Here is a 13,724-nt window from a genome sequence, read left to right as displayed (position 1 = left end):
TATGTTATCTACATCTTAGCTGCTTCTCATAACCCTTGAGCTTCCTCACAAACTCTCACAGCAAGAGGCCCGGTGCCTTCCTGGCAAGACCGCCTACTTCTTGACAACGCAGGCCATGAGATGGCTGAAGAATCATCAAGCTCTATCTGCAGGTTTGTACTCTAGGATATATTCTCCAGATCCATTAATTATATTAGCTATCAAAATACATATATAATAGAGCAGAAGATGGGTTACAAATTGACTGTGATTTGGGATCTCTGGGTGTTGTCCTTCGTTTTGAGGACAATATGCATGAGCAATGGTGAGCTCAATGCGACAAACTCTACCTCATGTGGGCTATCTGTGCCATGTGCTGAGCTCAACATTTCATACCCTTTTTTAAACTCGGCCTCTTGTGCTGCGTCCCCAGCCTTTGTTCTCTCCAGTTGCAGCTCATCCTCTGCGCATGCTCATTGGAATTATTTTTCTCTTACCCTACAATCAGCCAACCCTGGTAATCCCCCTCCTATTGCCATCATAACAGACATCACTGCATCTGATCATGTGGGCAAGGCCGACATCAGTCTTACCTGGGACACTTCTCTGCTCACCATGGACTTTTGTGCCTCTCTCTTCACCTCCCACAATTTTTCTCGATTCAACATCCCTGCCTCTTTCGATCTTTACGGCTTTGCTGACAATGCATTTCAGTTCTCTGGCCAAAATGTTTACCTATTCTCCAATTGCACAGATCTGGCCGCCGTGTCTCAATATGAGAACTCTGGTGCATATAGCTATCCAGCGATGGGGCAATGGGAGCGAGAAAGCCAGTATTGCAAGAGCCATAGAAAAAAATGTCTAAGTGAGCTTGCTGCGATTTCTTGCGTTAGCCTGATTGCACCAGACAAGGACCTCAGGCTGATTTCTTGGGCTGCTCCCGTTTTACATTTGGTATATTTACAAAGACACCATCAAGTATAATATTGAAGAAAGGGTTAGTTCAACTTTCTTGAACAGATAGCAAGTGTACTAGCTGTACAAAGGCTGGTGGAGTCTGTGTTTATGAGCACCAGGTTGTTTCTTTCAAGCGGAAGGTATGGACTTGATGGAACAATAGATCCTGACAAACAAACATGCCAATTAGATGATGTTTTCTTTTGATGTTACTCCTAAATTCCCCATTAATTATGAACACATGCATCGATGATGGGTATTTTCCTTCCAGGACGAAGCGTGTACTTTCTAGACTTTGAGCTCCTATGTTTCAGAACCCTCCTCTGTTTGTTATGGTGGATTGATGCGATGTGATCATGTCTTTCAATTTTGCTTGGGAGTGGCATTATCGGCGGTAGCTCTAATGCTGGCTTTTTTGGGCTTTTACTATTTTGGCAAGGTCAGAAAGAGTTTCTGTGATCTCCCCTCAAGAATGGCGCGTCTAGCAATATATGTGCTGAAGAAAGTGTTGAGACGCCTGCAAGAGTCCACTTACAGGCCCAATCTTTCAATCATTTTGAGGGAATTGGAGGGTCTCACTAAGCATCCCATCGAGTACTCCTACAGCTTCATTGCATCTGCAACAAAGTCATTCAGCAGTGTTGTTGGCGAAGGGGGCTTTGGTGTCATCTATAAAGGGACACTTCCAAGCAACAAAGAAACAACTACTGCAATGGGGGCTTTGGTGTCATCTATAAAGGGACACTTCCAAGCAACAAAGAAACAACTGCTGCAACGGAGATTGCTGTGAAGGTGCTGGAGATAAAGTCAAAGCACATGAAGAAATAGTTTTTGAATGAGGTAGGTACCATAGGGCGAATTCATCATGTCAATGTTGTCAGGCTCCTTGGCTTCTGTTCAAGAGGATCATGAAATGCTTGTATATGAGTATGTGGCGAATGGCTCGCTCGATAAATGGCTCTTTCCAGGCAAAAATGGTGGCGTTGATGAAGAGTGAATGCTTGACTGGAGTCAAATTAGGTATGCAATAGCGTTAGGTGTAGCACGGGGATTAAGCTACCTACATGATGAGTGCCGACATCGCACAGTGCACTGCAATATCAAGCCACAAAACATACTCTTGGATGAGGCCATGAGTGTTGGGTGAAGAGGGGGAGATCGACCGCTTAAACTATTCAACACAAGCTCCCAAGCATCACCATCAACCTGTCCACCTCTTCTTCCAATTTTCAAGCACACACACTCACACCTAGACTGTCACACACACACACACACACACACACAGTAAACATAGAATTGACATACACATGCTCGTAAGAGAGTGTAAGAGATGTGGAAGGGATGGAGATTAGATTAGAGAGTACACAGCAAAATAACCATAGCATAAGAGAGTAGAGAAGAGAATCTGCAAGAGAAAGGCCTAAATCTAGCTCCAAACTCCGTGGCACCTCTCTTGTGGAGTTGGTATTTAATATATTATTTTTGAGTTTAAGGTGCCAAAAATTGAGGCTCTTCTTTTACAACCACTTCACTTTTGTAAATGAGTGAAGCTCATAAGTCCTTGAATGACCCATAAGGGGAGTTCCCACTACACTATTTACAGAGTCATAGTAGCTTATTGAACTGATATTCTAAGATACTGTGCAAATATAAAATGGCCAAGAGTAGTTGCCGTCGCCTCTTCATCAACTCCCTGCATTCCACTCTACAAAATCATCATCAAATCAATTAGTAAAATAAATAGACAGCACATAATTAACCATTATGCCAGCTATCCCAATTGCAGCTAACCACTACACCCAGTCTCGTAACATCCCTCCCACCAGGGATAGTAACTGTCCTCAGTTGCTCAATAGAGAAATCAACTGGACCGTGAGTGATGGAAAGTGTAGAGAAGGTCGGGGAAATTACGAAAAAACTTTTCAGGCATCCATTTGGCATCCTCTCTAGGGTGGCCCTTGAAAGTCAAAAGGTAACGATTATAAACCATTCCAGTGCATGTAGTGGTGGTCTCGTGATCAACTATTTTGTTAGAGATGAGTTGTTCTTCTTGGTCTACAAGTGAAGGTGGGTCTTCATAAATGTGGTGTGTTGGTAAGGATCCTCGGAATGGGATTTAGTCACACACAATTTTTGTTTGAAATAAAGGAAGTTTTCTTGAATAGTGTATTCGAGAAATGTGTGTACATAATTATCAAGCATGTGCAACCATGTCGTTTTGAAGTCATCATTATGTGCATAAGTGTCAAGCATAGTTTCAAGTAATGGTTGATAGATGATTAAGTGAGGGTCTTCTACTCAAAGCATCAGCTACTACAACGTTTTCTTTACCAGGTTGGTATTGAATGTTGGGCCGAAAATCTTTGGATAAAAGCGGCCCACTTAATATGTCTATCATCTATTAAGGGCCAAGAAAGTAAATATTTGATACTTTGTTGATCAGTTTTAATGACAAGTCAGTACCCACTACATAGTGTTTCCAAATTTTCAATGCATGTACCACATCAGTCAACTCTTTATCATAAGTACTGAACTTTGCTTCAGACGGTTTGAATTTACGACTCTCAAAAGCAATTGGATGGTTATCTTGCATAAGGACTGCACCGATACCTTTTTCACTAGCATCAGTGACTACCACAAAGAATGGTCTTTCAAAATCAGGCAATTCCAATACAGGTGCATTAGTCAAAGCATGTTTAAGTGCAGTAAATGAGCTTTCTTGCAAATTATTCCATTCATAAGGCATGTTTTTCTTCAACAAGAGAGTCAAATAATGTAATTTGTAAGAAAAATTATGAACAAATTTCCTGTGATAGCTACAAAGACCAATAAAAGATCATAGCTCATACAAGTTTTTGGGTCTAGGCCATGATTGAATGGCTTCAATTTTCTTTGGATCGACATGTATTCCCTTACCCGATACAATGTGTCCCAAATATTCAATTTCAGATTGGAAAAATGAACTCTTATTAGGATTCAAATACAAGTGATTTTGTGCAAGCAGACGAATACACATGTTAAATTTTGTTTATGCTCTTCTTCAGATTTACTGAATATCAAAATGTCATCAAAAAATACAATCACAAAATCTTGATGGTCAATGAAAATTCTATTCATCATGCGTGTGAATGTGGCTGGTGCATTTGTCAAACCAAATGGCATGACGAGGAATTTATAGTGTCCAGTTTGTGTTCTAAAAGCAAGTAGACATCATGTTCAACATTTTAACTTGATGGTACCCTGATTTGCGATCAATTTTACTAAAGATATTTGCCCCTTTCAGTTTGTCTAATAGATCATCCACTCTAGGAATAGGAAACCTATTCTTAATGGTGATCTTGTTTAAAGCCCTGTAGTCGATACACATACGAAAGGTTTCATTTTTCTTCGACAAGAAGTACTGGAGCTCCATATGGTGAACTACTAGGTCAGATTAGGCCTTGGTCAAGTAAATCAGTGATTTGAGTTTGTATTTCCCTGTGTGCAGTAGGATTTACATGATAAGGTTCACTACCCGGTATGATGTCAATTTTGTGATCTTCTGGGCGTGATGGTGGAATTCCAGGTGGCAGATCATGCATGAAACAATCTTTAAATTGTGAGAGAAATGCATCGTGTGTGGAGTTACGTGAAGTTTCAGTTTTAGCAGAATTTGATTTACCAAAACTAGATATGTTTTCCCCTGTTTTCGAATTGCTCGTTTGGCTTGAGTGTAAGAGAGGAGTGAAAATTTTTGATGTGCCAGTGTTGCTTGGATGGAGAGATTTTTATTATTATGAGTGAGAGACATTGTACGTGTTTTATAATTAATCAACGGGTCAAATTCATGACGAGATGGCATTCCCAAAATCATATCCAGACCATGCAATGGTGCTACCAAAAATGTACGTGCTTGAGTGAACTCACCAATGCAAACTTCAACAGTGACTTGAGTTTTACAATTAAAACGTTGATTATTAAATGCAGTTTGTGTGCAGTAGGATTTACATGATAAGGTGCTCTACAAGGAGGTTCACTACTCGGTATGATGTCAATTTTGTGATCTTCTGGGCGTGATGGTGGAATTCCAGGTGGCAGATCATGCATGAAATAATCTTTAGATTGTGAGAGAAATGCATCGTGTGTGGAGTTACGTGAAGTTTCAGTTTCAGCAGAATTTGATTTACCAAAACTAGATATGTTTTCCCCTGTTTTCGAATTGCTCGTTTGGCTTAAGTGTAAGAGAGGAGTGAAAATTTTTGATGTGCCAGTGTTGCTTGGATGGAGAGATTTTTATTATTATGAGTGAGAGAGATTGTACGTGTTTTATAATTAATCAACGGGTCAAATTCATGACAAAATGGCATTCCCAAAATCATATTCAGACCATGCAATGGTGCTACCAAAAATGTACGTGCTTGAGTGAACTCACCAATGCAAACTTCAACAGTGACTTGCGTTTTACAATTAAAACGTTGATTGTTAAAAGCAGTTTTGACCTTGTGAGGTGATGAGATTTCAGAGAGTGATAGTTGCTATGCCAATTGCATGGAAATGAAATCATGGCTACTACCATCATCTAACAAAATGGTGACATTTTTACCCTTAATAGTGCGTTGCACATTAAACAAAGTGTGAGGAGATATAGGGGTACCTGAGGATGGGTTGTCATTGTTATCATAATCAGGATCATATCCCTCACCGTAGTTAGCTTCCACTTCATTGTCGTCGGGTGTATCATCTTCAATGAGGTTAAGAGTAGCTCCATTGGGGTGGTTGTTGTTGAAGGGTTTTTACTTGAATTTCTGTTGACTCCATTGGATTGACCATCTCCCTTAGCATGACCATTTGGAAACTTATCTACATAGTGACCATATTGAAAGCATTTAAAACACTTCACCTTTTTGTTACCATTAGAATTTGGAGGAGAACGTTGGTTGAACGAATTTTGGTTGCCTCGTTGCTGGGTGTTGTTGTTGTTGTAGCTTGTATGAGGTTGAACAGTTGTAGGAGAATTGTCGAATCTACGTCTTTTGAAAAAAGTATGGCTTTGGTGTTTGTTTCTGTCAAAGTTAGTAGAGAAAGGAGATCTCTTGTTGCGGTTAGTGTTATCAGGCTCATTAGTGTGAGAGGATTGTCCACCTTTCTTCTTTTCTACGTTGAGAGCCAAATTAATAGCCTTTGACACAGAATCTGGTTCGAACATATCTACCTCAACACTAATTTGTAGTGCCAAGCCTGATATGTACTTTCGCTTCAATTTCCTGCGACTAACATGTTCAATAGCTTGCAATTGAATTAGATAATTCCAAAAATGGTCGGTGTAACCCTATACATCTTCATTTCTATCCTGTCGAATTAAATCCCACTGACGTCGTGCTTTAGCTTTGTACCGTGTGGGGAAAAATTGGGATAAGAACACTTTTTTAAATGCATTCTAGGTGCGTGGTCTTCTTCCATGTTGTTTGGTGGCATTCCACCACAATCCAGCGCTGCTAGTGAGAGAATTCGATGCGCACTTTACCATTTCACGCTCGGGAAAGTCTTCATCATGAAAATAGTCATCTAGTTGACTAACGCATGGTAGAACCGTGCTAGCATCTTTACTGCCATCAAAATCGTTGAAAGTGAAGGCTTTTCTACTAATTTTGTTTTTCTTGGGTGCCGGTGCAGATTCGATGCGTGCATAATGCAATAATTTATCTTCCAGTTCTTGCCTTTGCATGTGTTCATATGTGAGTGATTGTTACAAATTTTGAAGTTGTTCCGCAATCGTGGGTGCCTGAGGAAGGTGTGCCATGATTGCGTGCTTTTTATGTTTTTCTCTTTCTTTTTTTAATAAATATCTTAATGGTAATGCTTAAAAAGGCTATTTGGTGATATTCACAGATGCAATATGAGCAATAAAAGAGTAAAATAAATAACAAAAATGTAATGTACTTAGCTGAGAAATAGCGATGGCATCCAGTCCGGAAAGGCGATGCGCTAGGAAATTGCCAGAGAAGTGGACGGTCCGACGGTGCATCACCGAGCCAGTTGAATTTTGTAGCGTCCAGTCTCCCTTACCCCAAAATGATAATATAATTGAAAATTTTACGGTATGGTTACTGCTTGATCCGCGCTCTGTGTTGTAGCGAAGAGTTGCTAATCATGCGCGGCCTTTGTGGCTTCCAATTTATCACCGCTTGCTTCAATCTCTCGATGTGAGTCCCGGGAGACGGTGAAATGAAAGCGACCAAAAATCGGTCGTAGGTTGTGGCGAGTGGGCAATATCACATGCTGCTAGTATTCCAAGCGAAAAATAATTTGTATATGCAAATCCTCGGCTTCTGTTGGCTTCTTTGACTATTTGACCACCCTCCTTACGCTATATAAGAGTTTAAGTTATAAGTAAAGAAGGGCTTAACGGGCTGCTGGTTAAATCAAAAAGGAAACTTGTGGTGGTCACTACTTTTTAAAAATTAGTGTGAAGTTGAATGCATGGGAAATTGAAGAGGCAGCGAGCTCACAGACAGGGAGGTTGCGCCAAACAAAGAAATGGTGATGGTGACCTAGGAAGGCATTTTCGGCCCGAGTGCAAGAAAGCAAAAAGACTCAGACAGCCAGGGCACTCAGTTTGATGGTAATCCCGAGTGTTTTCAAGGTGGTCGACAAAGAAGCTCTTCAGCAGCAAGGGTTGCTTCCCACGTAGACTCGCGTAAAGGCAGATTTCAAGAGTTTGGAGTGGTGTTAAGAGCCAGTTTTTGGGCTAAACTCTTCGGTCTATTCCCTTCCGTGCTTGTCGACTTGCTTCTTCTTCAGCTTTCCCTTCTTTGAAATCCTCACAATTTCGTCGTAGCTTGATTTGATTCTAGCTCATAAGGGAAAAAAATTGCAAGGTAGGACTATTAGCATATACTTGGTGAGTCAAGCTTATAAATTATGTAGTGTGGATTTTTGAAATGGACAGAGGAAAGACTTGACAATAGATTTACCTCATGTACTGGGCGTCTACCTCAAGATATTTAATTACATTTGACCATTCTTAGATCTAGACATGTTCGGCAATGGGGTCTTGCACATTGCTTGTTGCTTTAAAGGGAATTACACCCCAACTCCCTTCTCATAGACAAAATGGTAACATAAAAAAAGCAATAAGGAGTGTTTCTTACTCAGTGCTAAGGTATTGGCTAACTCACATGACATCTTCCTAATGTATCTATGATGAAAAATGCCATGTAAATAGATTTTGCTATAGGGTTGAGAATGAGTAGCCAATACACTTCTACTACGTGCTATGAGATAATGTGTTGAGCTAGACACTTCGTATCCTAGACAAGATGAAGAGATGCATTAGTTACTTGTTTATTCTTAACATTAAGTATGTGACTACACAAACAATGTTGCTTGTTGCTCAACATAGTAAGAATGAAGTATCATTCCAAATGAATTTGTACAAAGGTATCAGAACTATCCCAATTGAATCATGAAGTGTTTTCAAAGTCGGACTGCATCAGGCTACACCTTTTTAAGCCGAGACAAAATTCTCACCTGCATCCATACTAGTGGTGGATCTCACAAGTGGTGGATCTTTACCCCAAACCATCCATGGTAGTAAACATACTAGCTACACTCCATTCACACATTAAACTTCAAACAATAGAGATAGCCTCTTTCAATATATCTAGTTTGGATAGGTGGTGGACCTTCAAACCACCTTGGGCTAAAACCTCCATAACACAATGGACAAAAGGTTGGAAAAGACTTGGACCTCTAGCCAAAACAATCCACGCTATCAGAGTAGAGATAGGACTATTCAATAGAGCGATCTTGGAGAGGTTGTGTACTTTCAAACCACATAGGGATAAAACATGCATAACACAATGGCTAATAGGTTGGACAAGTGATGATCCTCTGCCCAAACCATCCATGGTAGTAAACAAGGTAGTTACACTCCATTCACACATTGACCTTCAAACAATAGAGATAGCTTCTTTCAATAGAGCTATCTTGGACAGGTGGTGGACCTTCAATCCACCTTGGGGTAGAACCTCAATAACACAATGGATAGTAGGTTGGACAAGTGTTAGACCTCTACCCCAAACCATCCACACTATTAGAGTAGAGATAGGACTACTTAATGGATCTAGCTTGGATGGGTGGTGGACCTTCAAACCACCTCCATAACACATTGGTTAGTAGGTTGGACAAGTGATGGACCTCTATCCCAAACCCTTCATGGTAGTAAACATAGTAGCTAGACTCCATTCACACATTAACCTCCAAACAATAGTGATAGATTCTTTCAATAGAGCTCGCTTGGATAGATTGTGGATCTTCAAACCACCTTGGGCTAAAACCTTCATAGCGCAATGGTTAGTAGGTTGGACAAGTGGTGGACCTCTATCCCAAAGCATCAATGGTATAAAACATCGTAGCTCTACTAGATTCACACATAGAAGTTCAAACAATAGAGATAGCTTCTTTCAATAGATCCCACTACAAGAGGTTGTGTGTTCTTGTGACGCTGTTAGCGATGGAAATACATTGGGTTTTTATAACCCCCGGCGTCGCTAAAACCGTCGCTACGAGCGTCGCTACGAGCGTCGCTACGAGAGCGTCGCTATAGGCGTCGCTATGAGCGTCGCTATATAGCGACGCCTATAGCGACGTTTACACAGAAGACTATAGCGACGCTCATAGCGACGCTACAGAGCCATAAATAGCGACGCTCATAGCGACGCCCGAGAGAATATTTTTTTGGTGGCAGGGCATTGAATGCCCTGCCACCCATCAACCATATTGTACTTGATTCACTTTTTAAAAAAAGTGCAAAGGTAGATAATAGACCCAAAATAGTCACCCACAAGACGCATTGTTTGCAAAATTGACAATTGTACACATCATAGGCAAAATGAATTGATTGGCAAATGTAATAATGACAATTGTACAACATCATAGGCATAAAGAATTGATTGGCAAAAGGAACTGCGGTGACAAATGTAATAATATACATGGTTCAAAAAGACGTATAAAATCCGTCTCATGATACATAAGCTATGAGAAACCCTAAACTAATGCTATCTAGCTACGGCTAAACTGACGTCGTCTAGTCAGACGTCTCATCGCGTCCAAGCGGCGTATCTGTCGGATTCTGCAAAAAAAGACAATAAGACAGCTTTCAGTAAGTATAAACATATAACGACATTTCTAAAACAATGCAAAAAATAAAAAAGAGTAAACCCTAATACTAACCATGCCGTCGCGAGAACTGAGAATGTCCATAAGGGCGTTTAAGCCCTTCCTGCCTGCGTACTCGCGCTCGTACGGTGTGGGATCATGTCCTGTCATCGACCACTGTCAAAACATACAAAGATTTCATTATGTTAGAAATAAAAAACTCATAAACCCTAAACTATCGAACATGCATAAAGAGCAATGTGAAAAGACTTACAAAATCGGCCTCAAATGATGCCCATCCACCGCTCCCCAAGTGGTGCGAGCTCCTTGCCTCTACTCGCGCTCTGACTGCATCCTTTTGTTGCTTCCACTTGTCGGGATTCTCGCGCGCTGCTTTCTTCGCATTCTTCCAATCTTCTTTGGCCAGCCAATCTGGCCTGTTCCACCTATTCTTGATTGCTTTTTGCACTTCGGAACGCTTGTGTTTGCAGTATTCGCGCATTCGAATCTTCATCAGGTCTTCATTGAAGCGCTGATCCCGTGTTGGAACGGGAAACTCATCATGAAGTATGCTGATGACTCTGTTTTTTAAATCACTTGGTACTTCACTCCATTTGTTTAGTATGTAGTGTCTAAACAGCTGAGAGCAAAGACCACGCATGCGCGAGATCACCTTCTTGCCGTCATTATCCATGATGATGCCGCCGCTGATGTCGACGGAGTAAGGCAAGCCCTCTGGCCGGTGACGCGTGAACCTGGGTGTCCCGGCAGGGGTCTCTAGCGGCGTGTCGATGGGGATACGGACGTCAGGTGTCTCCACCGGCGTCTAGGCCCCGAAGCGAGGAGTGTCGAGTGGGGTGGCTCCTGGCGGAGTAGGTAGAGGTGTGTAGCTTCTAGGAACAGTCAGCCGTGCAAAACCTGGCGTAGATAACGATGCTGTGGCTGGTGTGGGGGCGGGCAAAGAAGGCGAGGGTAAAGAGCCTCGTCGAACACGAGGCGGTGTGGAGGCATCGGTGGCGGAATCCCCACAACAACCGCCATCGCCACCACTAGAGCGCCGGTGTCTAGACGAGTGTGAAGCTCGTCTCGTCGACGCCAAAGCTTCGGAGCGCGCCGAATGCTCCGAAAGAGAGGGAGATGCGGATGGTGTAGGAACGCGCGATGATGCGCCAGAGCGATGACGCTCCACGTACCACTGTCTCTGCTGCGGTGACAAAGAAGAAAGAAACTCCTCATCATCCATACCTGCATTAAACACACGAATATTTAAACTTAATATTGAATGAATAGAGTAGACAATGACGCAAAGACCATTAAATACAATGACGTAATGACGCATATAAATACAATGACACAATGAATCGAGTGATAGAAGAGGCAAGTCCAAAACTCAGAATTTTCAATCAAAAGATGTGAGCGCGAGTAGAAAATAGCGTTATACACCATGGAAGGTACTTAGAGAGCCAGAGCTTTTACAACACGGAGCAAAATTGTTCAAATACAATATTTGTGGCTTTAAGAGATCTCTCTCTCATCCTCGCATAACTCAGCATAACTTCCTATATCTATATAGAGCTCTCCGTTTAAACACATATCCTCTGTTTCATTTTGTAGCTCCTCTGCATGCACCCCATATAGAGTAGTAGCATCTTGATGCTCGTCTGGCACCACCGCAGCGGCTTCTGATTGAGCATCTTCTCTGATCTCCTCCATTGATGTCGTTGTGATTGGCACATGGTAGCCTTCATACGTCCTTGCACTACGAGGGGCTACCTCTATGATGTACCACCAGTTTGATGTAGACTTTGTAGGATGAAATATTACCTGCCAGAGCCACATAACTTACATGAGAGCTTTCAAGCACATAACTTGTAAAAGGGGGATGTTAACTATTTACATACTTACTTGTTCACAATGCTCGGGTAGTACAAAAGTGTCTCTTAGGTCAGTCCATTTCTTAGTAGAATCCACCTCAAGAAAACCAGACTCTCCTCTACGCACAGTAGCGTTGCGACCCTCCATGATTATCTTGAACCATTGCACGTCGAACAAGTCGACAAAAAATCCTCTGTAATCGATCCTCAAAATCTCTTGCAGCGTGCCGAAGTAAGTGAGTTCCGCCACCACAGGATCTGTATCAGAGGAACTTCGTCGACTAAACTGTTCAAATTTTGCCATGATTCCACAATCTTGAGTAAAACGCTTTTTGTCGATTCGTTCCACCCTAAAATGTCGACCTTTACACCATGCTGCTGTGTATGACTTATACTACAACGAACAAAGATTATGAGTGGCCGTTCAAACGTTTATAAATAAAGTCACTTGCTAGTCGTACATTGCAAACTTACCTTGGTCGCACAACCCCGAGAGTACTCCCACTCTTCTTCAGTCACTTCGTCACCGCATTGTTGTGCGCTTTTCAATTGGTTGTGCAACCATCTTAAGCTCATGAAGGTTGGTAGGCTCTCCAGAACCGCTGGATAGTGCATCGGTGGTCGTCTTCCGCGTCTCCACTCGATTCGTGCCCTTTGTCGCTCTTGCTTTGCATCCTCATATTGTGAAATCCACTTTTGCATCACTGGATTGTGAAGCATGCAAAATCGGTTGATTTTAGCCTCTAGATCTTCCGTCATCTTCTTCTCAACACCGAGATTGCACATGACAATCCCAGATATGCGCTCATCATCTATGGTTCGCCATAGCGTGTCCCGGGATTTATCAACTCCGTCTAGCCACTCTCCAATGTACACTAGGGACTCTGATACCAACCAACCTTCTGCCATGCTACCCTCCGGACGTGTCTTTTGACGCACATATCCCTTAAGCGTTTTCATGAAACGCTCTAAGAAGAACATCCATCTGGAATGAACTGTGCCAGCTATTTCCACCTCATCAACTATGTGAACAAGAAGATGCACCTGAATGGTTAGCATTGTAGTAGGAAAATGTTTCTCAAACATGCACACAAGCTCCGCAGCATTTAGTTTGGCGAATGGTATGGAGTCTACGTTGATCTCCTTTTGTGAGATCCATTGCACCAGCTTTGCAAGTTTGTAGATTGTGTTACGGATGTCAAGAGACAAACATCCCTCAATGGCAACCGGTAAAATAAACTGTAAAGTATGTGCAGCAATGATATTAAAGTCCACATTTTATGCAATGATATTAAAGCCCTGCATGTATACACATGATAATAGATCAACTATGGGAAAAAACAATATTTACAGTGTCTGAGTGAGGAGTGTCAATAGATCATCACCTGAGCATTCTGTTAGCCCGGGATAGTCATGCATGGTCCACATTAGAATGCCTCTGATCAAAGCATTCCGTCATCCTGTGTGTCGGCTCATATCCACCACCTCTATGCCAATCCACAATTGTTGTAGCTCTTCCAATAGTGGACAAAGATACACATCCATATTCCCCACTTTATATCGCCCTGGCACAATCAAGCTTAGCCATAGGTGCCCCTTCTTCGTAGTCAACCACGGGGGAATGTTGTAGTTGACGATGACAACGGGCCATACACTGTAAGATGTTGATCTTTGACCAAATGGATTTACGCCATCCATAGCCAGGCCTAAGCGCAAATTTCGAGCTTCCCTGGCAAAATCCGACCATGTTCCATCTATATGTTTCCAGGCTACGCA

General features: G+C 42.0%; 1 pseudogene; it reads left to right on the top strand.

The window, feature by feature from the left end:
* The first annotated feature begins 228 nt into the window (after positions 1-228).
* LOC147453151 (uncharacterized) lies at positions 229-2,083 on the top strand (annotated as a pseudogene).
* The last annotated feature ends 11,641 nt before the right edge of the window (positions 2,084-13,724 follow it).

The sequence above is a fragment of the Adiantum capillus-veneris genome, chromosome 8 (genome assembly GCF_014529385.1).
Source record: "Adiantum capillus-veneris isolate H3 chromosome 8, ASM1452938v2, whole genome shotgun sequence".
Lineage (NCBI taxonomy): Eukaryota > Viridiplantae > Streptophyta > Polypodiopsida > Polypodiales > Pteridaceae > Adiantum > Adiantum capillus-veneris.
This window is presented reverse-complemented; position numbering and strand designations above follow the sequence as displayed.